The sequence below is a fragment of the Haematobia irritans genome, chromosome 1 (assembly GCF_050003625.1).
Source record: "Haematobia irritans isolate KBUSLIRL chromosome 1, ASM5000362v1, whole genome shotgun sequence".
Lineage (NCBI taxonomy): Eukaryota > Metazoa > Arthropoda > Insecta > Diptera > Muscidae > Haematobia > Haematobia irritans.
Genome location: NC_134397.1, coordinates 35700342 through 35727920, shown reverse-complemented (window position 1 = coordinate 35727920; position 27579 = coordinate 35700342). Strand labels below are relative to the sequence as shown.

Genomic DNA, 27579 nt, shown 5'->3' with positions numbered 1-27579 from the left:
TTGGTTCAACATTTTATTCTACAGTTTTTTTTCAAAATTTCTATGCCAAAAGTGTATCTAAGTCCATATTCTCGGAAAAGCTAGGAAAAACTTTTAAATATTGGTTACTATTTGCAACGAATGTATGCAAAATTTTAGCAACAGCTGTTATTGTTACCGTAATAGGTAGTTATTACCAATTTTCGACATGATGATATAATAAGTCACCATGCAAAAAATACAATGTCTTCCACTGACAACGTTAAGGTCAAGTGGACTTTTTTTTAATGTTGCCAAATCGGAAAATTGATCCTCTTGGGGTCCATTTGCAGACATGTCGAAAGCAAGGTTGCCACATATTTTTGGTATACATCTACCAAAAATGGTATATTCTTTATTGTGTGATAGACATTGAAGGCTATAGCTTAATGTGGTGGGAAACGATAAATATTTGTATAAAAAGATTGGGAAATGCCAACAACACACGTTATTTTACAAAGCTTATAACATAGAGACAATCTGCAGAAAAAATTAATATAAAATAGTTCAACAATGCCAACAAAACGCGGTGTTCCAAAGAGGTCCTGTACGTAAGTTCCAACCACGCTAATCGCACAAGAACCAATGTATTCAATGTAGTAAAAAAAAACATAATTTTATTTATTAATAATTAATAGGCTGTGTACAAAGAATCTCCATCGGCCTCTTTCCGCTGAGATGTAGCGTAGGTGGGCAAAAGATTTGCCAGTCTCGTTGAAAATTGTTTGCCTCCAGTTTTTCTTTGGTCTGCCTCTCCTCCTTGATTCTTGAGAACTCCATTCGAGGGTGTCGTGACATATTTCATCATATGTCTTTCGAATGTTGTGCCCCAACCAGTTCTACTTTTTCATTTTAATTTGTTTATTTATAATGTCTTGATCGGCCATTTCGAAATGTGCCTTGTTGGATATATTACGTGGCCACCAAATTTTTTGAATATTGCGAATACATCTGTTGCTAAAAGCATGTAGTTTCTGCTTGACCCTGTAGGTTACAAGCCAGGTCTAGGATCCATACAATAGCACAGTTTTAACGCATACATTATATATGTTTATTTAGGTTTTCGGTGTAAGATTATTTGATTTCCATATATCGGAGCTCGTGGTAAGAGTTTCTTGCTTTCTGTATCCGAGAATTTACATCGTCATCAGTGCCGCCGTCTGCTGTAATCACGCTGCCTAGGTAGCAGAAGCGGTCGATGTTGCTAATGAATTCTTTATTAAGAAGGCAATGTGCTGTCTCATTACATTTGATGCTCATACATTTCGTTTACAATACTCCGTAATAGGTACTTATTACGAATATTTGGTATGGTGGTATAATAAGTAACCATGTAAAGAAATACGATTTGGTATGTTGAAAACTGTGTACATAACGTGGCTACAGAAGTAACGGATTAACCTTCCCCCAAAGGAATATGGGATCACATTCAAAAAGAGTTCGTTGGCCAATGTAATATCTAACTATCTGTGAAGAACTGGGGAGATATTTTTAAAACAAAAGACGGGGAATACTTAAAAAAAGTCAGTTCGGAGAAGTTTGAAAGTAAAGCAAGTACAAGTTCATTGAAATATAAGGCGCATGAAAATAGAATCGACTCTGATAATTGCAAGTATTTTGGAAAACAATCAGCTAAAGTATGAACCAGATTTTACAGAAGCAGTGGAGACATTAGCGAAAACTGCTACTTGTATTATACTAATTGATTGATATTTCTAATGTTAATAGATTTTATAATAAACAAAAACAGTTCATTCCTGTTAATTGGAAATCACCAAAAAATTCGGCTTATGGTTTAAAAATAGATACAAATTCACGCTTAAAAGAAGCGATGAAGTTGTTTGCGCATTAATGGCTATCTAAATCTGATATATCTTTGGTAGACAGTCTTTAAATAGATACAATTCACCCTTAAGACATTATTTCAGGTACTAAGATCAGTGGAATACAGACAAAGAACACTTCACGTTTTTAAATGTTTTAAATTACCCTTTTGTATGAAAAGTTAGCTTCATACCTTGTAATACGATTTCGAAAATAAAGTGTTTGCACCGAGATAATTCCCATATGTTTTTTCTTTAAAGTTACGTATAAGTAGGAAAATTAAATACTGAACTCCGTTCTTGCTTCGGCAGAACATATACTAAAATTGGAACGATACAGAGAAGATTAGCATGGCCCCTGCGCAAGGATGACACGCAAAATCGTGAAGCGTTCCACATTTTTTACATTATTTTTCCCTCTTGTGGATGGACATAGTGCAAAATTTTCATTTTTTCCACGGTTACTTTTCTTTACAAACATATATAGTTCAAAGAAAGCTATTTCACAACGCTTGTGACAATATGCAAAAGATTAATATAAAATAGTTGAACAATGCCAACAACACACGGTGTTCCCAAGCGGTCCACCATCAAAGTACTAACCGCGCCTGACGCTGCTTAATTTCGGTGATCGGACGAGAACCGATGTACTCAGCGTGGTACGGTCGTTGGCGAGAGATTGTTGACTATTTGACTTCATATCATCAACTAAAGGAATTGTTTCAATTGGAATTAAATAACTTAATAGGTATTTTTGCTTCATCAATTATGTTTACGTTAAGGACAGTTTTAAAACTTTTTAATCTATGTCAAAAGAAACTATAATGCAGCCGAAAAGGAATTCATAATTGTATCCGCATAATTTTCAATATTTTTAAGTTTTAAAAATTAAGGAATTTGTTCAAACTGTTATTCTATATGAATTATTTTTAAACATTTCTATGCAAAAGTACATCGATTTCCACTTCCTTCAAAAATCTCGAAATCAACGAATATAGTTGTTATGTACAAGTAATGCATAAAAATATAAGCAAAAAGCGAAACGATAGAAATTTATATAAAAAATTGGACAACAACACGCGGTGTTCCCAAGCGGTCCCCCATCTAAGTACTAACCGCGCCCGACGCTGCTTAATTTCGGTGATCGGACGAGAACCGATGTACTCAGCGTGGTATGGTCGTTGGCGAGAGATGCTTGACTATTTGACTTCATATCATCAACTAGAGAAATTGTTTTAATTACAATTGAATAGCTTATTGGGTACTTTTGCTTCAACAATGATGTTTACGTTAAGGACAGTTTTAAAACTTTTTAAGCTATGTCGAAAGAAACTATAATGAAGCCTATAATGGGAATTCATAATATTTTTCGCATAATTTCCAACATTTTTAAGTTTTAAAAATTAAGGAATTAGTTCAAAATGCCATTCCATAAGACTTGTTGTTATATATTTCTATGCAAAAGTACATCGATTTCCATTTCCTTCAAAAATCTCGAAATCAACGAATATAGTTGTTATGTACAAGTAATGTATAAAATTATAAGCAAAAAGCGAAACGATAGAAATTTATATAAAAAATTGGACAATGCCAACAACACGCGGTGTTCCCAAGCGGTCCCCCATCTAAGTACTAACCGCGCCCGACGCTGCTTAATTTCGGTGATCGGACGAGAACCGATGTACTCAGCGTGGTATGGTCGTTGGCGAGAGATGCTTGACTATTTGACTCCATATCATCAACTAGAGAAATTGTTTTAATTACAATTGAATAGCTTATTGGGTACTTTTGCTTCAACAATGATGTTTACGTTAAGGACAGTTTTAAAACTTTTTAAGCTATGTCGAAAGAAACTATAATGAAGCCTATAATTGGAATTCATAATATTTTTCGCATAATTTCCAACATTTTTAAGTTTTAAAAATTAAGGAATTAGTTCAAAATGCCATTCCATAAGACTTGTTGTTATATATTTCTATTTCCATTTCCTTCAAAAAGCTACAAATGATCGAATATAGTTGTTATTTACAAGGGATGTATAAAAATACAAGCAAAACGTGAAATCATGGAAATTGGTATAAAAATTTTGACGATGCCAACAACACGCGGTGTTCCCAAGCGGTCCACCATCTAAGTACTAACCGCGCCCGACGCTGCTTAATTTCGGTGATCGGACGAGAACCGATGTACTCAGCGTGGTATGGTCGTTGGCGAAAGAAGATTGAAATTTTGATATCTTATCATCAATTAGCGGTATGGAATACGTTCAATTGGAATCAAATGAATGACGTTTGTTTTAGTTCAATGTTGAGGTTGATGTTATGAATATTTTGGTTTAAATGCTACGCCCCTGTGAAAACAAAACCAAAAGAAATAAGTTATACGATTTTTAGTTGTCAACTTTTCCAGGTCATTAAATTTTCCTAAGAGAATTAAATTGGTTCAACATTTTATTCTACAGTTTTTTTTTCAAAATTTCTATGCCAAAAGTGTATCTAAGCTAGGAAAAACTTTTAAATATTGGTTACTATTTGCAACGAATGTATGCAAAATTTTAGCAACAGCTGTTATTGTTACCGTAATAGGTAGTTATTACGAATTTTCGACATGATGATATAATAAGTCACCATGCAAAAAATACAATGTCTTCCACTGACAACGTTAAGGTCAAGTGGACTTTTTTTTAATGTTGCCAAATCGGAAAATTGATCCTCTTGGGGTCCATTTGCAGACATGTCGAAAGCAAGGTTGCCACATATTTTTGGTATACATCTACCAAAAATGGTATATTCTTTATTGTGTGATAGACATTGAAGGCTATAGCTTAATGTGGTGGGAAACGATAAATATTTGTATAAAAAGGTTGGGAAATGCCAACACACGTTATTTTACAAAGCTTATAACATAGAGACAATCTGCAGAAAAAATTAATATAAAATAGTTCAACAATGCCAACAAAACGCGGTGTTCCAAAGAGGTCCTGTACGGAAGTTCCAACCACGCTAATCGCACAAGAACCAATGTATTCAATGTAGTAAAAAAAAAACATAATTTTATTTATTAATAATTAATAGGCTGTGTACAAAGAGTCTCCATCGGCCTCTTTCCGCTGAGATGTAGCGTAGGTGGGAAAAAGATTTGCCAGTCTCGTTGAAAATTGTTTGCCTCCAGTTTTTCTTTGGTCTGCCTCTCCTCCTTGATTCTTGAGAACTCCATTCGAGGGTGTCGTGACATATTTCATCATATGTCTTTCGAATGTTGTGCCCCAACCAGTTCTACTTTTTCATTTTAATTTGTTTATTTATAATGTCTTGATCGGCCATTTCGAAATGTGCCTTGTTGGATATATTACGTGGCCACCAAATTTTTTGAATATTGCGAATACATCTGTTGCTAAAAGCATGTAGTTTCTGCTTGACCCTGTAGGTTACAAGCCAGGTCTAGGATCCATACAATAGCACAGTTTTAACGCATACATTATATATGTTTATTTAGGTTTTCGGTGTAAGATTATTTGATTTCCATATATCGGAGCTCGTGGTAAGAGTTTCTTGCTTTCTGTATCCGAGAATTTACATCGTCATCAGTGCCGCCGTCTGCTGTAATCACGCTGCCTAGGTAGCAGAAGCGGTCGATGTTGCTAATGAATTCTTTATTAAGAAGGCAATGTGCTGTCTCATTACATTTGATGCTCATACATTTCGTTTACAATACTCCGTAATAGGTACTTATTACGAATATTTGGTATGGTGGTATAATAAGTAACCATGTAAAGAAATACGATTTGGTATGTTGAAAACTGTGTACATAACGTGGCTACAGAAGTAACGGATTAACCTTCCCCCAAAGGAATATGGGATCACATTCAAAAAGAGTTCGTTGGCCAATGTAATATCTAACTATCTGTGAAGAACTGGGGAGATATTTTTAAAACAAAAGACGGGGAATACTTAAAAAAAGTCAGTTCGGAGAAGTTTGAAAGTAAAGCAAGTACAAGTTCATTGAAATATAAGGCGCATGAAAATAGAATCGACTCTGATAATTGCAAGTATTTTGGAAAACAATCAGCTAAAGTATGAACCAGATTTTACAGAAGCAGTGGAGACATTAGCGAAAACTGCTACTTGTATTATACTAATTGATTGATATTTCTAATGTTAATAGATTTTATAATAAACAAAAACAGTTCATTCCTGTTAATTGGAAATCACCAAAAAATTCGGCTTATGGTTTAAAAATAGATACAAATTCACGCTTAAAAGAAGCGATGAAGTTGTTTGCGCATTAATGGCTATCTAAATCTGATATATCTTTGGTAGACAGTCTATAAATAGATACAATTCACCCTTAAGACATTATTTCAGGTACTAAGATCAGTGGAATACAGACAAAGAACACTTCACGTTTTTAAATGTTTTAAATTACCCTTTTGTATGAAAAGTTAGCTTCATACCTTGTAATACGATTTCGAAAATAAAGTGTTTGCACCGAGATAATTCCCATATGTTTTTTCTTTAAAGTTACGTATAAGTAGGAAAATTAAATACTGAACTCCGTTCTTGCTTCGGCAGAACATATACTAAAATTGGAACGATACAGAGAAGATTAGCATGGCCCCTGCGCAAGGATGACACGCAAAATCGTGAAGCGTTCCACATTTTTTACATTATTTTTCCCTCTTGTGGATGGACATAGTGCAAAATTTTCATTTTTTCCACGGTTACTTTTCTTTACAAACATATATAGTTCAAAGAAAGCTATTTCACAACGCTTGTGACAATATGCAAAAGATTAATATAAAATAGTTGAACAATGCCAACAACACACGGTGTTCCCAAGCGGTCCACCATCAAAGTACTAACCGCGCCTGACGCTGCTTAATTTCGGTGATCGGACGAGAACCGATGTACTCAGCGTGGTACGGTCGTTGGCGAGAGATTGTTGACTATTTGACTTCATATCATCAACTAAAGGAATTGTTTCAATTGGAATTAAATAACTTAATAGGTATTTTTGCTTCATCAATTATGTTTACGTTAAGGACAGTTTTAAAACTTTTTAATCTATGTCAAAAGAAACTATAATGCAGCCGAAAAGGAATTCATAATTGTATCCGCATAATTTTCAATATTTTTAAGTTTTAAAAATTAAGGAATTTGTTCAAACTGATATTCTATATGAATTATTTTTAAACATTTCTATGCAAAAGTACATCGATTTCCACTTCCTTCAAAAATCTCGAAATCAACGAATATAGTTGTTATGTACAAGTAATGCATAAAAATATAAGCAAAAAGCGAAACGATAGGAATTTATATAAAAAATTGGACAACAACACGCGGTGTTCCCAAGCGGTCCTCCATCTAAGTACTAACCGCGCCCGACGCTGCTTAATTTCGGTGATCGGACGAGAACCGATGTACTCAGCGTGGTATGGTCGTTGGCGAGAGATGCTTGACTATTTGACTTCATATCATCAACTAGAGAAATTGTTTTAATTACAATTGAATAGCTTATTGGGTACTTTTGCTTCAACAATGATGTTTACGTTAAGGACAGTTTTAAAACTTTTTAAGCTATGTCGAAAGAAACTATAATGAAGCCTATAATGGGAATTCATAATATTTTTCGCATAATTTCCAACATTTTTAAGTTTTAAAAATTAAGGAATTAGTTCAAAATGCCATTCCATAAGACTTGTTGTTATATATTTCTATGCAAAAGTACATCGATTTCCATTTCCTTCAAAAATCTCGAAATCAACGAATATAGTTGTTATGTACAAGTAATGTATAAAATTATAAGCAAAAAGCGAAACGATAGAAATTTATATAAAAAATTGGACAATGCCAACAACACGCGGTGTTCCCAAGCGGTCCCCCATCTAAGTACTAACCGCGCCCGACGCTGCTTAATTTCGGTGATCGGACGAGAACCGATGTACTCAGCGTGGTATGGTCGTTGGCGAGAGATGCTTGACTATTTGACTCCATATCATCAACTAGAGAAATTGTTTTAATTACAATTGAATAGCTTATTGGGTACTTTTGCTTCAACAATGATGTTTACGTTAAGGACAGTTTTAAAACTTTTTAAGCTATGTCGAAAGAAACTATAATGAAGCCTATAATTGGAATTCATAATATTTTTCGCATAATTTCCAACATTTTTAAGTTTTAAAAATTAAGGAATTAGTTCAAAATGCCATTCCATAAGACTTGTTGTTATATATTTCTATTTCCATTTCCTTCAAAAAGCTACAAATGATCGAATATAGTTGTTATTTACAAGGGATGTATAAAAATACAAGCAAAACGTGAAATCATGGAAATTGGTATAAAAATTTTGACGATGCCAACAACACGCGGTGTTCCCAAGCGGTCCACCATCTAAGTACTAACCGCGCCCGACGCTGCTTAATTTCGGTGATCGGACGAGAACCGATGTACTCAGCGTGGTATGGTCGTTGGCGAAAGAAGATTGAAATTTTGATATCTTATCATCAATTAGCGGTATGGAATACGTTCAATTGGAATCAAATGAATGACGTTTGTTTTAGTTCAATGTTGAGGTTGATGTTATGAATATTTTGGTTTAAATGCTACGCCCCTGTGAAAACAAAACCAAAAGAAATAAGTTATACGATTTTTAGTTGTCAACTTTTCCAGGTCATTAAATTTTCCTAAGAGAATTAAATTGGTTCAACATTTTATTCTACAGTTTTTTTTTCAAAATTTCTATGCCAAAAGTGTATCTAAGCTAGGAAAAACTTTTAAATATTGGTTACTATTTGCAACGAATGTATGCAAAATTTTAGCAACAGCTGTTATTGTTACCGTAATAGGTAGTTATTACGAATTTTCGACATGATGATATAATAAGTCACCATGCAAAAAATACAATGTCTTCCACTGACAACGTTAAGGTCAAGTGGACTTTTTTTTAATGTTGCCAAATCGGAAAATTGATCCTCTTGGGGTCCATTTGCAGACATGTCGAAAGCAAGGTTGCCACATATTTTTGGTATACATCTACCAAAAATGGTATATTCTTTATTGTGTGATAGACATTGAAGGCTATAGCTTAATGTGGTGGGAAACGATAAATATTTGTATAAAAAGGTTGGGAAATGCCAACACACGTTATTTTACAAAGCTTATAACATAGAGACAATCTGCAGAAAAAATTAATATAAAATAGTTCAACAATGCCAACAAAACGCGGTGTTCCAAAGAGGTCCTGTACGGAAGTTCCAACCACGCTAATCGCACAAGAACCAATGTATTCAATGTAGTAAAAAAAAACATAATTTTATTTATTAATAATTAATAGGCTGTGTACAAAGAATCTCCATCGGCCTCTTTCCGCTGAGATGTAGCGTAGGTGGGCAAAAGATTTGCCAGTTTCGTTGAAAATTGTTTGCCTCCAGTTTTTCTTTGGTCTGCCTCTCCTCCTTGATTCTTGAGAACTCCATTCGAGGGTGTCGTGACATATTTCATCATATGTCTTTCGAATGTTGTGCCCCAACAAGTTCTACTTTTTCATTTTAATTTGTTTATTTATAATGTCTTGATCGGCCATTTCGAAATGTGCCTTGTTGGATATATTACGTGGCCACCAAATTTTTTGAATATTGCGAATACATCTGTTGCTAAAAGCATGTAGTTTCTGCTTGACCCTGTAGGTTACAAGCCAGGTCTAGGATCCATACAATAGCACAGTTTTAACGCATACATTATATATGTTTATTTAGGTTTTCGGTGTAAGATTATTTGATTTCCATATATCGGAGCTCGTGGTAAGAGTTTCTTGCTTTCTGTATCCGAGAATTTACATCGTCATCAGTGCCGCCGTCTGCTGTAATCACGCTGCCTAGGTAGCAGAAGCTGTCGATGTTGCTAATGAATTCTTTATTAAGAAGGCAATGTGCTGTCTCATTACATTTGATGCTCATACATTTCGTTTACAATACTCCGTAATAGGTACTTATTACGAATATTTGGTATGGTGGTATAACAAGTAACCATGTAAAGAAATACGATTTGGTATGTTGAAAACTGTGTACATAACGTGGATACAGAAGTAACGGATTAACCTTCCCCCAAAGGAATATGGGATCATATTCAAAAAGAGTTCGTTGGCCAATGTAATATCTAACTATCTGTGAAGAACTGGGGAGATATTTTTAAAACAAAAGACGGGGAATACTTAAAAAATGTCAGTTCGGAGAAGTTTGAAAGTAAAACAAGTACAAGTTCATTGAAATATAAGGCGCATGAAAATAGAATCGACTCTGATAATTGCAAGTATTTTGGAAAACAATCAGCTAAAGTATGAACCAGATTTTACAGAAGCAGTGGAGACATTAGCGAAAACTGCTACTTGTATTATACTAATTGATTGATATTTCTAATGTTAATAGATTTTATAATAAACAAAAACAGTACATTCCTGTTAATTGGAAATCACCAAAAAATTCGGCTTATGGTTTAAAAATAGATACAAATTCACGCTTAAAAGAAGCGATGAAGTTGTTTGCACATTAATGGCTATTTAAATCTGATATATCTTTGGTAGACAGTCTATAAATAGATACAATTCACCCTTAAGACATTGTTTCAGGTACTAAGATCAGTGGAATACAGACAAAGAACACTTCACGTTTTTAAATGTTTTAAATTACCCTTTTGTATGAAAAGTTAGCTTCATACCTTGTAATACGATTTCGAAAATAAAGTGTTTGCACCGAGATAATTCCCATATGTTTTTTCTTTAAAGTTACGTATAAGTAGGGAAATTAAATACTGAACTCCGTTCTTGCTTCGGCAGAACATATACTAAAATTGGAACGATACAGAGAAGATTAGCATGGCCCCTGCGCAAGGATGACACGCAAAATCGTGAAGCGTTCCACATTTTTTACATTATTTTTCCCTCTTGTGGATGGACATAGTGCAAAATTTTCATTTTTTCCACGGTTACTTTTCTTTACAAACATATATAGTTCAAAGAAAGCTATTTCACAACGCTTGTGACAATATGCAAAAGATTAATATAAAATAGTTGAACAATGCCAACAACACACGGTGTTCCCAAGCGGTCCACCATCAAAGTACTAACCGCGCCTGACGCTGCTTAATTTCGGTGATCGGACGAGAACCGATGTACACAGCGTGGTACGGTCGTTGGCGAGAGATTGTTGACTATTTGACTTCATATCATCAACTAAAGGAATTGTTTCAATTGGAATTAAATAACTTAATAGGTATTTTTGCTTCATCAATTATGTTTACGTTAAGGACAGTTTTAAAACTTTTTAATCTATGTCAAAAGAAACTATAATGCAGCCGAAAAGGAATTCATAATTGTATCCGCATAATTTTCAATATTTTTAAGTTTTAAAAATTAAGGAATTTGTTCAAACTGATATTCTACATGAATTATTTTTAAACATTTCTATGCAAAAGTACATCGATTTCCACTTCCTTCAAAAATCTCGAAATCAACGAATATAGTTGTTATGTACAAGTAATGCATAAAAATATAAGCAAAAAGCGAAACGATAGAAATTTATATAAAAAATTGGACAATGCCAACAACACGCGGTGTTCCCAAGCGGTCCCCCATCTAAGTACTAACCGCGCCCGACGCTGCTTAATTTCGGTGATCGGACGAGAACCGATGTACTCAGCGTGGTATGGTCGTTGGCGAGAGATGCTTGACTATTTGACTCCATATCATCAACTAGAGAAATTGTTTTGATTACAATTGAATAGCTTATTGTGTACTTTTGCTTCAACAATGATGTTTACGTTAAGGACAGTTTTAAAACTTTTTAAGCTATGTCGAAAGAAACTATAATGAAGCCTATAATTGGAATTCATAATATTTTTCGCATAATTTCCAACATTTTTAAGTTTTAAAAATTAAGGAATTAGTTCAAAATGCCATTCCATAAGACTTGTTGTTATATATTTCTATTTCCATTTCCTTCAAAAAGCTACAAATGATCGAATATAGTTGTTATTTACAAGGGATGTATAAAAATACAAGCAAAACGTGAAATCATGGAAATTGGTATAAAAATTTTGACGATGCCAACAACACGCGGTGTTCCCAAGCGGTCCCCATCTAAGTACTAACCGCGCCCGACGCTGCTTAATTTCGGTGATCGGACGAGAACCGATGTACTCAGCGTGGTATGGTCGTTGGCGAAAGAAGATTGAAATTTTGATATCTTATCATCAATTAGCGGTATGGAATACGTTCAATTGGAATCAAATGAATGACGTTTGTTTTAGTTCAATGTTGAGGTTGATGTTATGAATATTTTGGTTTAAATGCTACGCCCCTGTGAAAACAAAACCAAAAGAAATAAGTTATACGATTTTTAGTTGTCAACTTTTCCAGGTCATTAAATTTTCCTAAGAGAATTAAATTGGTTCAACATTTTATTCTACAGTTTTTTTTCAAAATTTCTATGCCAAAAGTGTATCTAAGTCCATATTCTCGGAAAAGCTAGGAAACACTTTTAAATATTGGTTACTATTTGCAACGAATGTATGCAAAATTTTAGCAACAGCTGTTATTGTTACCGTAATAGGTAGTTATTACCAATTTTCGACATGATGATATAATAAGTCACCATGCAAAAAATACAATGTCTTCCACTGACAACGTTAAGGTCAAGTGGACTTTTTTTTTAATGTTGCCAAATCGGAAAATTGATCCTCTTGGGGTCCATTTGCAGACATGTCGAAAGCAAGGTTGCCACATATTTTTGGTAGACATCTACCAAAAATGGTATATTCTTTATTGTGTGATAGACATTGAAGGCTATAACTTAATGTGGTGGGAAACGATAAATATTTGTATAAAAAGGTTGGGAAATGCCAACAACACACGTTATTTTACAAAGCTTATAACATAGAGACAATCTGCAGAAAAAATTAATATAAAATAGTTCAACAATGCCAACAAAACGCGGTGTTCCAAAGAGGTCCTGTACGTAAGTTCCAACCACGCTAATCGCACAAGAACCAATGTATTCAATGTAGTAAAAAAAAACATAATTTTATTTATTAATAATTAATAGGCTGTGTACAAAGAATCTCCATCGGCCTCTTTCCGCTGAGATGTAGCGTAGGTGGGCAAAAGATTTGCCAGTCTCGTTGAAAATTGTTTGCCTCCAGTTTTTCTTTGGTCTGCCTCTCCTCCTTGATTCTTGAGAACTCCATTCGAGGGTGTCGTGACATATTTCATCATATGTCTTTCGAATGTTGTGCCCCAACCAGTTCTACTTTTTCATTTTAATTTGTTTATTTATAATGTCTTGATCGGCCATTTCGAAATGTGCCTTGTTGGATATATTACGTGGCCACCAAATTTTTTGAATATTGCGAATACATCTGTTGCTAAAAGCATGTAGTTTCTGCTTGACCCTGTAGGTTACAAGCCAGGTCTAGGATCCATACAATAGCACAGTTTTAACGCATACATTATATATGTTTATTTTGGTTTTCGGTGTAAGATTATTTGATTTCCATATATCGGAGCTCGTGGTAAGAGGTTCTTGCTTTCTGTATTCGAGAATTTACATCGTCATCAGTGCCGCCGTCTGCTGTAATCACGCTGCCTAGGTAGCAGAAGCTGTCGATGTTGCTAATGAATTCTTTATTAAGAAGGCAATGTGCTGTCTCATTACATTTGATGCTCATACATTTCGTTTACAATACTCCGTAATAGGTACTTATTACGAATATTTGGTATGGTGGTATAACAAGTAACCATGTAAAGAAATACGATTTGGTATGTTGAAAACTGTGTACATAACGTGGATACAGAAGTAACGGATTAACCTTCCCCCAAAGGAATATGGGATCACATTCAAAAAGAGTTCGTTGGCCAATGTAATATCTAACTATCTGTGAAGAACTGGGGAGATATTTTTAAAACAAAAGACGGGGAATACTTAAAAAAAGTCAGTTCGGAGAAGTTTGAAAGTAAAGCAAGTACAAGTTCATTGAAATATAAGGCGCATGAAAATAGAATCGACTCTGATAATTGCAAGTATTTTGGAAAACAATCAGCTAAAGTATGAACCAGATTTTACAGAAGCAGTGGAGACATTAGCGAAAACTGCTACTTGTATTATACTAATTGATTGATATTTCTAATGTTAATAGATTTTATAATAAACAAAAACAGTACATTCCTGTTAATTGGAAATCACCAAAAAATTCGGCTTATGGTTTAAAAATAGATACAAATTCACGCTTAAAAGAAGCGATGAAGTTGTTTGCGCATTAATGGCTATCTAAATCTGATATATCTTTGGTAGACAGTCTATAAATAGATACAATTCACCCTTAAGACATTGTTTCAGGTATTAAGATCAGTGGAATACAGACAAAGAACACCTCACGTTTTTAAATGTTTTAAATTACCCTTTTGTATGAAAAGTTAGCTTCATACCTTGTAATACGATTTCGAAAATAAAGTGTTTGCACCGAGATAATTCCCATATGTTTTTCTTTAAAGTTACGTATAAGTAGGAAAATTAAATACTGAACTCCGTTCTTGCTTCGGCAGAACATATACTAAAATTGGAACGATACAGAGAAGATTAGCATGGCCCCTGCGCAAGGATGACACGCAAAATCGTGAAGCGTTCCACATTTTTTACATTATTTTTCCCTCTTGTGGATGGACATAGTGCAAAATTTTCATTTTTTCCACGGTTACTTTTCTTTACAAACATATATAGTTCAAAGAAAGCTATTTCACAACGCTTGTGACAATATGCAAAAGATTAATATAAAATAGTTGAACAATGCCAACAACACACGGTGTTCCCAAGCGGTCCACCATCAAAGTACTAACCGCGCCTGACGCTGCTTAATTTCGGTGATCGGACGAGAACCGATGTACTCAGCGTGGTACGGTCGTTGGCGACTTCATATCATCAACTAAAGGAATTGTTTCAATTGGAATTAAATAACTTAATAGGTATTTTTGCTTCATCAATTATGTTTACGTTAAGGACAGTTTTAAAACTTTTTAATCTATGTCAAAAGAAACTATAATGCAGCCGAAAAGGAATTCATAATTGTATCCGCATAATTTCCAATATTTTTAAGTTTTAAAAATTAAGGAATTTGTTCAAACTGTTATTCTATATAAATTATTTTTAAACATTTCTATGCAAAAGTACATCGATTTCCACTTCCTTCAAAAATCTCGAAATCAACGAATATAGTTGTTATGTACAAGTAATGCATAAAAATATAAGCAAAAAGCGAAACGATAGAAATTTATATAAAAAATTGGACAATGCCAACAACACGCGGTGTTCCCAAGCGGTCCACCATCTAAGTACTAACCGCGCCCGACGCTGCTTAATTTCGGTGATCGGACGAGAACCGATGTACTCAGCGTGGTATGGTCGTTGGCGAGAGATGCTTGACTATTTGACTTCATATCATCAACTAGAGAAATTGTTTTAATTACAATTGAAATACTTTTGCTTCAACAATGATGTTTACGTTAAGGACAGTTTTAAAACTTTTTAAGCTATGTCGAAAGAAACTATAATGAAGCCTATAATGGGAATTCATAATATTTTTCGCATAATTTCCAACATTTTTAAGTTTAAAAAATTAAGGAATTAGTTCAAAATGCCATTCCATAAGACTTGTTGTTATATATTTCTATGCAAAAGTACATCGATTTCCATTTCCTTCAAAAATCTCGAAATCAACGAATATAGTTGTTATGTACAAGTAATGTATAAAATTATAAGCAAAAAGCGAAACGATAGAAATTTATATAAAAAATTGGACAATGCCAACAACACGCGGTGTTCCCAAGCGGTCCCCCATCTAAGTACTAACCGCGCCCGACGCTGCTTAATTTCGGTGATCGGACGAGAACCGATGTACTCAGCGTGGTATGGTCGTTGGCGAGAGATGCTTGACTATTTGACTCCATATCATCAACTAGAGAAATTGTTTTGATTACAATTGAATAGCTTATTGTGTACTTTTGCTTCAACAATGATGTTTACGTTAAGGACAGTTTTAAAACTTTTTAAGCTATGTCGAAAGAAACTATAATGAAGCCTATAATTGGAATTCATAATATTTTTCGCATAATTTCCAACATTTTTAAGTTTTAAAAATTAAGGAATTAGTTCAAAATGCCATTCCATAAGACTTGTTGTTATATATTTCTATTTCCATTTCCTTCAAAAAGCTACAAATGATCGAATATAGTTGTTATTTACAAGGGATGTATAAAAATACAAGCAAAACGTGAAATCATGGAAATTGGTATAAAAATTTTGACGATGCCAACAACACGCGGTGTTCCCAAGCGGTCCCCATCTAAGTACTAACCGCGCCCGACGCTGCTTAATTTCGGTGATCGGACGAGAACCGATGTACTCAGCGTGGTATGGTCGTTGGCGAAAGAAGATTGAAATTTTGATATCTTATCATCAATTAGCGGTATGGAATACGTTCAATTGGAATCAAATGAATGACGTTTGTTTTAGTTCAATGTTGAGGTTGATGTTATGAATATTTTGGTTTAAATGCTACGCCCCTGTGAAAACAAAACCAAAAGAAATAAGTTATACGATTTTTAGTTGTCAACTTTTCCAGGTCATTAAATTTTCCTAAGAGAATTAAATTGGTTCAACATTTTATTCTACAGTTTTTTTTCAAAATTTCTATGCCAAAAGTGTATCTAAGTCCATATTCTCGGAAAAGCTAGGAAAAACTTTTAAATATTGGTTACTATTTGCAACGAATGTATGCAAAATTTTAGCAACAGCTGTTATTGTTACCGTAATAGGTAGTTATTACCAATTTTCGACATGATGATATAATAAGTCACCATGCAAAAAATACAATGTCTTCCACTGACAACGTTAAGGTCAAGTGGACTTTTTTTTAATGTTGCCAAATCGGAAAATTGATCCTCTTGGGGTCCATTTGCAGACATGTCGAAAGCAAGGTTGCCACATATTTTTGGTAGACATCTACCAAAAATGGTATATTCTTTATTGTGTGATAGACATTGAAGGCTATAGCTTAATGTGGTGGGAAACGATAAATATTTGTATAAAAAGGTTGGGAAATGCCAACAACACACGTTATTTTACAAAGCTTATAACATAGAGACAATCTGCAGAAAAAATTAATATAAAATAGTTCAACAATGCCAACAAAACGCGGTGTTCCAAAGAGGTCCTGTACGTAAGTTCCAACCACGCTAATCGCACAAGAACCAATGTATTCAATGTAGTAAAAAAAAACATAATTTTATTTATTAATAATTAATAGGCTGTGTACAAAGAATCTCCATCGGCCTCTTTCCGCTGAGATGTAGCGTAGGTGGGCAAAAGATTTGCCAGTCTCGTTGAAAATTGTTTGCCTCCAGTTTTTCTTTGGTCTGCCTCTCCTCCTTGATTCTTGAGAACTCCATTCGAGGGTGTCGTGACATATTTCATCATATGTCTTTCGAATGTTGTGCCCCAACCAGTTCTACTTTTTCATTTTAATTTGTTTATTTATAATGTCTTGATCGGCCATTTCGAAATGTGCCTTGTTGGATATATTACGTGGCCACCAAATTTTTTGAATATTGCGAATACATCTGTTGCTAAAAGCATGTAGTTTCTGCTTGACCCTGTAGGTTACAAGCCAGGTCTAGGATCCATACAATAGCACAGTTTTAACGCATACATTATATATGTTTATTTTGGTTTTCGGTGTAAGATTATTTGATTTCCATATATCGGAGCTCGTGGTAAGAGGTTCTTGCTTTCTGTATTCGAGAATTTACATCGTCATCAGTGCCGCCGTCTGCTGTAATCACGCTGCCTAGGTAGCAGAAGCTGTCGATGTTGCTAATGAATTCTTTATTAAGAAGGCAATGTGCTGTCTCATTACATTTGATGCTCATACATTTCGTTTACAATACTCCGTAATAGGTACTTATTACGAATATTTGGTATGGTGGTATAACAAGTAACCATGTAAAGAAATACGATTTGGTATGTTGAAAACTGTGTACATAACGTGGATACAGAAGTAACGGATTAACCTTCCCCCAAAGGAATATGGGATCACATTCAAAAAGAGTTCGTTGGCCAATGTAATATCTAACTATCTGTGAAGAACTGGGGAGATATTTTTAAAACAAAAGACGGGGAATACTTAAAAAAAGTCAGTTCGGAGAAGTTTGAAAGTAAAGCAAGTACAAGTTCATTGAAATATAAGGCGCATGAAAATAGAATCGACTCTGATAATTGCAAGTATTTTGGAAAACAATCAGCTAAAGTATGAACCAGATTTTACAGAAGCAGTGGAGACATTAGCGAAAACTGCTACTTGTATTATACTAATTGATTGATATTTCTAATGTTAATAGATTTTATAATAAACAAAAACAGTACATTCCTGTTAATTGGAAATCACCAAAAAATTCGGCTTATGGTTTAAAAATAGATACAAATTCACGCTTAAAAGAAGCGATGAAGTTGTTTGCGCATTAATGGCTATCTAAATCTGATATATCTTTGGTAGACAGTCTATAAATAGATACAATTCACCCTTAAGACATTGTTTCAGGTACTAAGATCAGTGGAATACAGACAAAGAACACTTCACGTTTTTAAATGTTTTAAATTACCCTTTTGTATGAAAAGTTAGCTTCATACCTTGTAATACGATTTCGAAAATAAAGTGTTTGCACCGAGATAATTCCCATATGTTTTTTCTTTAAAGTTACGTATAAGTAGGAAAATTAAATACTGAACTCCGTTCTTGCTTCGGCAGAACATATACTAAAATTGGAACGATACAGAGAAGATTAGCATGGCCCCTGCGCAAGGATGACACGCAAAATCGTGAAGCGTTCCACATTTTTTACATTATTTTTCCCTCTTGTGGATGGACATAGTGCAAAATTTTCATTTTTTCCACGGTTACTTTTCTTTACAAACATATATAGTTCAAAGAAAGCTATTTCACAACGCTTGTGACAATATGCAAAAGATTAATATAAAATAGTTGAACAATGCCAACAACACACGGTGTTCCCAAGCGGTCCACCATCAAAGTACTAACCGCGCCTGACGCTGCTTAATTTCGGTGATCGGACGAGAACCGATGTACTCAGCGTGGTAGGTCGTTGGCGACTTCATATCATCAACTAAAGGAATTGTTTCAATTGGAATTAAATAACTTAATAGGTATTTTTGCTTCATCAATTATGTTTACGTTAAGGACAGTTTTAAAACTTTTTAATCTATGTCAAAAGAAACTATAATGCAGCCGAAAAGGAATTCATAATTGTATCCGCATAATTTCCAATATTTTTAAGTTTTAAAAATTAAGGAATTTGTTCAAACTGTTATTCTATATGAATTATTTTTAAACATTTCTATGCAAAAGTACATCGATTTCCACTTCCTTCAAAAATCTCGAAATCAACGAATATAGTTGTTATGTACAAGTAATGCATAAAAATATAAGCAAAAAGCGAAACGATAGAAATTTATATAAAAAATTGGACAATGCCAACAACACGCGGTGTTCCCAAGCGGTCCACCATCTAAGTACTAACCGCGCCCGACGCTGCTTAATTTCGGTGATCGGACGAGAACCGATGTACTCAGCGTGGTATGGTCGTTGGCGAGAGATGCTTGACTATCTGACTTCATATCATCAACTAGAGAAATTGTTTTAATTACAATTGAATAGCTTATTGGGTACTTTTGCTTCAACAATGATGTTTACGTTAAGGACAGTTTTAAAACTTTTTAAGCTATGTCGAAAGAAACTATAATGAAGCCTATAATGGGAATTCATAATATTTTTCGCATAATTTCCAACATTTGTAAGTTTTAAAAATTAAGGAATTAGTTCAAAATGCCATTCCATAAGACTTGTTGTTATATATTTCTATGCAAAAGTACATCGATTTCCATTTCCTTCAAAAATCTCGAAATCAACGAATATAGTTGTTATGTACAAGTAATGTATAAAATTATAAGCAAAAAGCGAAACGATAGAAATTTATATAAAAAATTGGACAATGCCAACAACACGCGGTGTTCCCAAGCGGTCCCCCATCTAAGTACTAACCGCGCCCGACGCTGCTTAATTTCGGTGATCGGACGAGAACCGATGTACTCAGCGTGGTATGGTCGTTGGCGAGAGATGCTTGACTATTTGACTCCATATCATCAACTAGAGAAATTGTTTTAATTACAATTGAATAGCTTATTGGGTACTTTTGCTTCAACAATGATGTTTACGTTAAGGACAGTTTTAAAACTTTTTAAGCTATTTCGAAAGAAACTATAATGAAGCCTATAATTGGAATTCATAATATTTTTCGCATAATTTCCAACATTTTTAAGTTTTAAAAATTAAGGAATTAGTTCAAAATGCCATTCCATAAGACTTGTTGTTATATATTTCTATTTCCATTTCCTTCAAAAAGCTACAAATGATCGAATATAGTTGTTATTTACAGGGGATGTATAAAAATACAAGCAAAACGTGAAATCATGGAAATTGGTATAAAAATTTTGACGATGCCAACAACACGCGGTGTTCCCAAGCGGTCCACCATCTAAGTACTAACCGCGCCCGACGCTGCTTAATTTCGGTGATCGGACGAGAACAGATGTACTCAGCGTGGTATGGTCGTTGGCGAAAGAAGATTGAAATTTTGATATCTTATCATCAATTAGCGGTATGGAATACGTTCAATTGGAATCAAATGAATGACGTTTGTTTTAGTTCAATGTTGAGGTTGATGTTATGAATATTTTGGTTTAAATGCTACGCCCTTGTGAAAACAAAACCAAAAGAAATAAGTTATACGATTTTTAGTTGTCAACTTTTCCAGGTCATTAAATTTTCCTAAGAGAATTAAATTGGTTCAACATTTTATTCTACAGTTTTTTTTCAAAATTTCTATGCCAAAAGTGTATCTAAGTCCATATTCTCGGAAAAGCTAGGAAAAACTTTTAAATATTGGTTACTATTTGCAACGAATGTATGCAAAATTTTAGCAACAGCTGTTATTGTTACCGTAATAGGTAGTTATTACGAATTTTCGACATGATGATATAATAAGTCACCATGCAAAAAATACAATGTCTTCCACTGACAACGTTAAGGTCAAGTGGACTTTTTTTTAATGTTGCCAAATCGGAAAATTGATCCTCTTGGGGTCCATTTGCAGACATGTCGAAAGCAAGGTTGCCACATATTTTTGGTAGACATCTACCAAAAATGGTATATTCTTTATTGTGTGATAGACATTGAAGGCTATAGCTTAATGTGGTGGGAAACGATAAATATTTGTATAAAAAGGTTGGGAGATGCCAACAACACACGTTATTTTACAAAGCTTATAACATAGAGACAATCTGCAGAAAAAATTAATATAAAATAGTTGAACAATGCCAACAAAACGCGGTGTTCCAAAGAGGTCCTGTACGTAAGTTCCAACCACGCTAATCGCACAAGAACCAATGTATTCAATGTAGTAAAAAAAACATAATTTTATTTATTAATAATTAATAGGCTGTGTACAAAGAATCTCCATCGGCCTCTTTCCGCTGAGATGTAGCGTAGGTGGGCAAAAGATTTGCCAGTCTCGTTGAAAATTGTTTGCCTCCAGTTTTTCTTTGGTCTGCCTCTCCTCCTTGATTCTTGAGAACTCCATTCGAGGGTGTCGTGACATATTTCATCATATGTCTTTCGAATGTTGTGCCTCAACCAGTTCTACTTTTTCATTTTAATTTGCTTATTTATAATGTCTTGATCGGCCATTTCGAAATGTGCCTTGTTGGATATATTACGAGGCCACCAAATTTTTTGAATATTGCGAATACATCTGTTGCTAAAAGCATGTAGTTTCTGCTTGACCCTGTAGGTTACAAGCCAGGTCTAGGATCCATACAATAGCACAGTTTTAACGCATACATTATATATGTTTATTTAGGTTTTCGGTGTAAGATTATTTGATTTCCATATATCGGAGCTCGTGGTAAGAGTTTCTTGCTTTCTGTATCCGAGAATTTACATCGTCATCAGTGCCGCTGTCTGCTGTAATCACGCTGCCTAGGTAGCAGAAGCTGTCGATGTTGCTAATGAATTCTTTATTAAGAAGGCAATGTGCTGTCTCATTACATTTGATGCTCATACATTTCGTTTACAATACTCCGTAATAGGTACTTATTACGAATATTTGGTATGGTGGTATAACAAGTAACCATGTAAAGAAATACGATTTGGTATGTTGAAAACTGTGTACATAACGTGGATACAGAAGTAACGGATTAACCTTCCCCCAAAGGAATATGGGATCACATTCAAAAAGAGTTCGTTGGCCAATGTAATATCTAACTATCTGTGAAGAACTGGGGAGATATTTTTAAAACAAAAGACGGGGAATACTTAAAAAAAGTCAGTTCGGAGAAGTTTGAAAGTAAAGCAAGTACAAGTTCATTGAAATATAAGGCGCATGAAAATAGAATCGACTCTGATAATTGCAAGTATTTTGGAAAACAATCAGCTAAAGTATGAACCAGATTTTACAGAAGCAGTGGAGACATTAGCGAAAACTGCTACTTGTATTATACTAATTGATTGATATTTCTAATGTTAATAGATTTTATAATAAACAAAAACAGTACATTCCTGTTAATTGGAAATCACCAAAAAATTCGGCTTATGGTTTAAAAATAGATACAAATTCACGCTTAAAAGAAGCGATGAAGTTGTTTGCGCATTAATGGCTATCTAAATCTGATATATCTTTGGTAGACAGTCTATAAATAGATACAATTCATCCTTAAGACATTGTTTCAGGTACTAAGATCAGTGGAATACAGACAAAGAACACTTCACGTTTTTAAATGTTTTAAATTACCCTTTTGTATGAAAAGTTAGCTTCATACCTTGTAATACGATTTCGAAAATAAAGTGTTTGCACCGAGATAATTCCCATATGTTTTTTCTTTAAAGTTACGTATAAGTAGGAAAATTAAATACTGAACTCCGTTCTTGCTTCGGCAGAACATATACTAAAATTGGAACGATACAGAGAAGATTAGCATGGCCCCTGCGCAAGGATGACACGCAAAATCGTGAAGCGTTCCACATTTTTTACATTATTTTTCCCTCTTGTGGATGGACATAGTGCAAAATTTTCATTTTTTCCACGGTTACTTTTCTTTACAAACATATATAGTTCAAAGAAAGCTATTTCACAACGCTTGTGACAATATGCAAAAGATTAATATAAAATAGTTGAACAATGCCAACAACACACGGTGTTCCCAAGCGGTCCACCATCAAAGTACTAACCGCGCCTGACGCTGCTTAATTTCGGTGATCGGACGAGAACCGATGTACTCAGCGTGGTACGGTCGTTGGCGACTTCATATCATCAACTAAAGGAATTGTTTCAATTGGAATTAAATAACTTAATAGGTATTTTTGCTTCATCAATTATGTTTACGTTAAGGACAGTTTTAAAACTTTTTAATCTATGTCAAAAGAAACTATAATGCAGCCGAAAAGGAATTCATAATTGTATCCGCATAATTTCCAATATTTTTAAGTTTTAAAAATTAAGGAATTTGTTCAAACTGTTATTCTATATGAATTATTTTTAAACATTTCTATGCAAAAGTACATCGATTTCCACTTCCTTCAAAAATCTCGAAATCAACGAATATAGTTGTTATGTACAAGTAATGCATAAAAATATAAGCAAAAAGCGAAACGATAGAAATTTATATAAAAAATTGGACAATGCCAACAACACGCGGTGTTCCCAAGCGGTCCCCCATCTAAGTACTAACCGCGCCCGACGCTGCTTAATTTCGGTGATCGGACGAGAACCGATGTACTCAGCGTGGTATGGTCGTTGGCGAGAGATGCTTGACTATCTGACTTCATATCATCAACTAGAGAAATTGTTTTAATTACAATTGAATAGCTTATTGGGTACTTTTGCTTCAACAATGATGTTTACGTTAAGGACAGTTTTAAAACTTTTTAAGCTATGTCGAAAGAAACTATAATGAAGCCTATAATGGGAATTCATAATATTTTTCGCATAATTTCCAACATTTGTAAGTTTTAAAAATTAAGGAATTAGTTCAAAATGCCATTCCATAAGACTTGTTGTTATATATTTCTATGCAAAAGTACATCGATTTCCATTTCCTTCAAATATCTCGAAATCAACGAATATAGTTGTTATGTACAAGTAATGTATAAAATTATAAGCAAAAAGCGAAACGATAGAAATTTATATAAAAAATTGGACAATGCCAACAACACGCGGTGTTCCCAAGCGGTCCCCCATCTAAGTACTAACCGCGCCCGACGCTGCTTAATTTCGGTGATCGGACGAGAACCGATGTACTCAGCGTGGTATGGTCGTTGGCGAGAGATGCTTGACTATTTGACTCCATATCATCAACTAGAGAAATTGTTTTAATTACAATTGAATAGCTTATTGGGTACTTTTGCTTCAACAATGATGTTTACGTTAAGGACAGTTTTAAAACTTTTTAAGCTATTTCGAAAGAAACTATAATGAAGCCTATAATTGGAATTCATAATATTTTTCGCATAATTTCCAACATTTTTAAGTTTTAAAAATTAAGGAATTAGTTCAAAATGCCATTCCATAAGACTTGTTGTTATATATTTCTATTTCCATTTCCTTCAAAAAGCTACAAATGATCGAATATAGTTGTTATTTACAGGGGATGTATAAAAATACAAGCAAAACGTGAAATCATGGAAATTGGTATAAAAATTTTGACGATGCCAACAACACGCGGTGTTCCCAAGCGGTCCACCATCTAAGTACTAACCGCGCCCGACGCTGCTTAATTTCGGTGATCGGACGAGAACCGATGTACTCAGCGTGGTATGGTCGTTGGCGAAAGAAGATTGAAATTTTGATATCTTATCATCAATTAGCGGTATGGAATACGTTCAATTGGAATCAAATGAATGACGTTTGTTTTAGTTCAATGTTGAGGTTGATGTTATGAATATTTTGGTTTAAATGCTACGCCCTTGTGAAAACAAAACCAAAAGAAATAAGTTATACGATTTTTAGTTGTCAACTTTTCCAGGTCATTAAATTTTCCTAAGAGAATTAAATTGGTTCAACATTTTATTCTACAGTTTTTTTTCAAAATTTCTATGCCAAAAGTGTATCTAAGTCCATATTCTCGGAAAAGCTAGGAAAAACTTTTAAATATTGGTTACTATTTGCAACGAATGTATGCAAAATTTTAGCAACAGCTGTTATTGTTACCGTAATAGGTAGTTATTACGAATTTTCGACATGATGATATAATAAGTCACCATGCAAAAAATACAATGTCTTCCACTGACAACGTTAAGGTCAAGTGGACTTTTTTTTAATGTTGCCAAATCGGAAAATTGATCCTCTTGGGGTCCATTTGCAGACATGTCGAAAGCAAGGTTGCCACATATTTTTGGTAGACATCTACCAAAAATGGTATATTCTTTATTGTGTGATAGACATTGAAGGCTATAGCTTAATGTGGTGGGAAACGATAAATATTTGTATAAAAAGGTTGGGAGATGCCAACAACACACGTTATTTTACAAAGCTTATAACATAGAGACAATCTGCAGAAAAAATTAATATAAAATAGTTGAACAATGCCAACAAAACGCGGTGTTCCAAAGAGGTCCTGTACGTAAGTTCCAACCACGCTAATCGCACAAGAACCAATGTATTCAATGTAGTAAAAAAAACATAATTTTATTTATTAATAATTAATAGGCTGTGTACAAAGAATCTCCATCGGCCTCTTTCCGCTGAGATGTAGCGTAGGTGGGCAAAAGATTTGCCAGTCTCGTTGAAAATTGTTTGCCTCCAGTTTTTCTTTGGTCTGCCTCTCCTCCTTGATTCTTGAGAACTCCATTCGAGGGTGTCGTGACATATTTCATCATATGTCTTTCGAATGTTGTGCCCCAACCAGTTCTACTTTTTCATTTTAATTTGTTTATTTATAATGTCTTGATCGGCCATTTCGAAATGTGCCTTGTTGGATATATTACGTGGCCACCAAATTTTTTGAATATTGCGAATACATCTGTTGCTAAAAGCATGTAGTTTCTGCTTGACCCTGTAGGTTACAAGCCAGGTCTAGGATCCATACAATAGCACAGTTTTAACGCATACATTATATATGTTTATTTAGGTTTTCGGTGTAAGATTATTTGATTTCCATATATCGGAGCTCGTGGTAAGAGTTTCTTGCTTTCTGTATCCGAGAATTTACATCGTCATCAGTGCCGCCGTCTGCTGTAATCACGCTGCCTAGGTAGCAGAAGCTGTCGATGTTGCTAATGAATTCTTTATTAAGAAGGCAATGTGCTGTCTCATTACATTTGATGCTCATACATTTCGTTTACAATACTCCGTAATAGGTACTTATTACGAATATTTGGTATGGTGGTATAACAAGTAACCATGTAAAGAAATACGATTTGGTATGTTGAAAACTGTGTACATAACGTGGATACAGAAGTAACGGATTAACCTTCCCCCAAAGGAATATGGGATCACATTCAAAAAGAGTTCGTTGGCCAATGTAATATCTAACTATCTGTGAAGAACTGGGGAGATATTTTTAAAACAAAAGACGGGGAATACTTAAAAAAAGTCAGTTCGGAGAAGTTTGAAAGTAAAGCAAGTACAAGTTCATTGAAATATAAGGCGCATGAAAATAGAATCGACTCTGATAATTGCAAGTATTTTGGAAAACAATCAGCTAAAGTATGAACCAGATTTTACAGAAGCAGTGGAGACATTAGCGAAAACTGCTACTTGTATTATACTAATTGATTGATATTTCTAATGTTAATAGATTTTATAATAAACAAAAACAGTACATTCCTGTTAATTGGAAATCACCAAAAAATTCGGCTTATGGTTTAAAAATAGATACAAATTCACGCTTAAAAGAAGCGATGAAGTTGTTTGCGCATTAATGGCTATCTAAATCTGATATATCTTTGGTAGACAGTCTATAAATAGATACAATTCATCCTTAAGACATTGTTTCAGGTACTAAGATCAGTGGAATACAGACAAAGAACACTTCACGTTTTTAAATGTTTTAAATTACCCTTTTGTATGAAAAGTTAGCTTCATACCTTGTAATACGATTTCGAAAATAAAGTGTTTGCACCGAGATAATTCCCATATGTTTTTTCTTTAAAGTTACGTATAAGTAGGAAAATTAAATACTGAACTCCGTTCTTGCTTCGGCAGAACATATACTAAAATTGGAACGATACAGAGAAGATTAGCATGGCCCCTGCGCAAGGATGACACGCAAAATCGTGAAGCGTTCCACATTTTTTACATTATTTTTCCCTCTTGTGGATGGACATAGTGCAAAATTTTCATTTTTTCCACGGTTACTTTTCTTTACAAACATATATAGTTCAAAGAAAGCTATTTCACAAGGCTTGTGACAATATGCAAAAGATTAATATAAAATAGTTGAACAATGCCAACAACACACGGTGTTCCCAAGCGGTCCACCATCAAAGTACTAACCGCGCCTGACGCTGCTTAATTTCGGTGATCGGACGAGAACCGATGTACTCAGCGTGGTACGGTCGTTGGCGAGAGA

General features: G+C 34.3%; 21 non-coding genes and 10 pseudogenes across 21 annotated transcripts; 7 read left to right on the top strand and 24 right to left on the bottom strand.

The window, feature by feature from the left end:
• Positions 1-2137: 2137 nt before the first annotated feature.
• LOC142222822 (U6 spliceosomal RNA) lies at positions 2138-2244 on the top strand. The gene has a single exon (XR_012718419.1). It is a non-coding gene; the product is annotated as a U6 spliceosomal RNA (small nuclear RNA).
• Positions 2245-2395: 151 nt separating this feature from the next.
• LOC142222765 (5S ribosomal RNA) lies at positions 2396-2514 on the bottom strand (annotated as a pseudogene).
• A 394-nt stretch (positions 2515-2908) lies between these two features.
• LOC142222885 (5S ribosomal RNA) lies at positions 2909-3027 on the bottom strand. The gene has a single exon (XR_012718475.1). It is a non-coding gene; the product is annotated as a 5S ribosomal RNA (ribosomal RNA).
• A 402-nt stretch (positions 3028-3429) lies between these two features.
• Positions 3430-3548, bottom strand: LOC142222744 (5S ribosomal RNA). The gene has a single exon (XR_012718393.1). It is a non-coding gene; the product is annotated as a 5S ribosomal RNA (ribosomal RNA).
• A 386-nt stretch (positions 3549-3934) lies between these two features.
• LOC142222699 (5S ribosomal RNA) lies at positions 3935-4053 on the bottom strand. The gene has a single exon (XR_012718367.1). It is a non-coding gene; the product is annotated as a 5S ribosomal RNA (ribosomal RNA).
• A 2343-nt stretch (positions 4054-6396) lies between these two features.
• LOC142222821 (U6 spliceosomal RNA) lies at positions 6397-6503 on the top strand. The gene has a single exon (XR_012718418.1). It is a non-coding gene; the product is annotated as a U6 spliceosomal RNA (small nuclear RNA).
• A 151-nt stretch (positions 6504-6654) lies between these two features.
• Positions 6655-6773, bottom strand: LOC142222764 (5S ribosomal RNA; annotated as a pseudogene).
• Positions 6774-7167: 394 nt separating this feature from the next.
• Positions 7168-7286, bottom strand: LOC142222718 (5S ribosomal RNA). The gene has a single exon (XR_012718386.1). It is a non-coding gene; the product is annotated as a 5S ribosomal RNA (ribosomal RNA).
• A 402-nt stretch (positions 7287-7688) lies between these two features.
• On the bottom strand, positions 7689-7807 carry LOC142222733 (5S ribosomal RNA). The gene has a single exon (XR_012718392.1). It is a non-coding gene; the product is annotated as a 5S ribosomal RNA (ribosomal RNA).
• Positions 7808-8193: 386 nt separating this feature from the next.
• Positions 8194-8312, bottom strand: LOC142222697 (5S ribosomal RNA). Its single transcript, XR_012718365.1, has one exon. It is a non-coding gene; the product is annotated as a 5S ribosomal RNA (ribosomal RNA).
• A 2342-nt stretch (positions 8313-10654) lies between these two features.
• Positions 10655-10761, top strand: LOC142222820 (U6 spliceosomal RNA). Its single transcript, XR_012718417.1, has one exon. It is a non-coding gene; the product is annotated as a U6 spliceosomal RNA (small nuclear RNA).
• A 151-nt stretch (positions 10762-10912) lies between these two features.
• LOC142222781 (5S ribosomal RNA) lies at positions 10913-11031 on the bottom strand (annotated as a pseudogene).
• Positions 11032-11431: 400 nt separating this feature from the next.
• Positions 11432-11550, bottom strand: LOC142222721 (5S ribosomal RNA). Its single transcript, XR_012718388.1, has one exon. It is a non-coding gene; the product is annotated as a 5S ribosomal RNA (ribosomal RNA).
• A 386-nt stretch (positions 11551-11936) lies between these two features.
• LOC142222740 (5S ribosomal RNA) lies at positions 11937-12054 on the bottom strand (annotated as a pseudogene).
• A 2362-nt stretch (positions 12055-14416) lies between these two features.
• On the top strand, positions 14417-14523 carry LOC142222819 (U6 spliceosomal RNA). Its single transcript, XR_012718416.1, has one exon. It is a non-coding gene; the product is annotated as a U6 spliceosomal RNA (small nuclear RNA).
• Positions 14524-14674: 151 nt separating this feature from the next.
• LOC142222763 (5S ribosomal RNA) lies at positions 14675-14793 on the bottom strand (annotated as a pseudogene).
• A 381-nt stretch (positions 14794-15174) lies between these two features.
• On the bottom strand, positions 15175-15293 carry LOC142222696 (5S ribosomal RNA). The gene has a single exon (XR_012718364.1). It is a non-coding gene; the product is annotated as a 5S ribosomal RNA (ribosomal RNA).
• A 391-nt stretch (positions 15294-15684) lies between these two features.
• On the bottom strand, positions 15685-15803 carry LOC142222709 (5S ribosomal RNA). The gene has a single exon (XR_012718377.1). It is a non-coding gene; the product is annotated as a 5S ribosomal RNA (ribosomal RNA).
• A 386-nt stretch (positions 15804-16189) lies between these two features.
• On the bottom strand, positions 16190-16307 carry LOC142222739 (5S ribosomal RNA; annotated as a pseudogene).
• Positions 16308-18669: 2362 nt separating this feature from the next.
• Positions 18670-18776, top strand: LOC142222818 (U6 spliceosomal RNA). Its single transcript, XR_012718415.1, has one exon. It is a non-coding gene; the product is annotated as a U6 spliceosomal RNA (small nuclear RNA).
• Positions 18777-18927: 151 nt separating this feature from the next.
• LOC142222794 (5S ribosomal RNA) lies at positions 18928-19045 on the bottom strand (annotated as a pseudogene).
• Positions 19046-19426: 381 nt separating this feature from the next.
• On the bottom strand, positions 19427-19545 carry LOC142222695 (5S ribosomal RNA). The gene has a single exon (XR_012718363.1). It is a non-coding gene; the product is annotated as a 5S ribosomal RNA (ribosomal RNA).
• A 402-nt stretch (positions 19546-19947) lies between these two features.
• On the bottom strand, positions 19948-20066 carry LOC142222698 (5S ribosomal RNA). The gene has a single exon (XR_012718366.1). It is a non-coding gene; the product is annotated as a 5S ribosomal RNA (ribosomal RNA).
• Positions 20067-20452: 386 nt separating this feature from the next.
• On the bottom strand, positions 20453-20571 carry LOC142222750 (5S ribosomal RNA; annotated as a pseudogene).
• Positions 20572-22932: 2361 nt separating this feature from the next.
• LOC142222817 (U6 spliceosomal RNA) lies at positions 22933-23039 on the top strand. The gene has a single exon (XR_012718414.1). It is a non-coding gene; the product is annotated as a U6 spliceosomal RNA (small nuclear RNA).
• Positions 23040-23190: 151 nt separating this feature from the next.
• Positions 23191-23309, bottom strand: LOC142222762 (5S ribosomal RNA; annotated as a pseudogene).
• Positions 23310-23690: 381 nt separating this feature from the next.
• Positions 23691-23809, bottom strand: LOC142222686 (5S ribosomal RNA). The gene has a single exon (XR_012718355.1). It is a non-coding gene; the product is annotated as a 5S ribosomal RNA (ribosomal RNA).
• Positions 23810-24211: 402 nt separating this feature from the next.
• On the bottom strand, positions 24212-24330 carry LOC142222675 (5S ribosomal RNA). The gene has a single exon (XR_012718344.1). It is a non-coding gene; the product is annotated as a 5S ribosomal RNA (ribosomal RNA).
• A 386-nt stretch (positions 24331-24716) lies between these two features.
• On the bottom strand, positions 24717-24835 carry LOC142222694 (5S ribosomal RNA). Its single transcript, XR_012718362.1, has one exon. It is a non-coding gene; the product is annotated as a 5S ribosomal RNA (ribosomal RNA).
• Positions 24836-27196: 2361 nt separating this feature from the next.
• On the top strand, positions 27197-27303 carry LOC142222816 (U6 spliceosomal RNA). The gene has a single exon (XR_012718413.1). It is a non-coding gene; the product is annotated as a U6 spliceosomal RNA (small nuclear RNA).
• Positions 27304-27454: 151 nt separating this feature from the next.
• On the bottom strand, positions 27455-27573 carry LOC142222761 (5S ribosomal RNA; annotated as a pseudogene).
• Between the last annotated feature and the right edge of the window lie 6 nt (positions 27574-27579).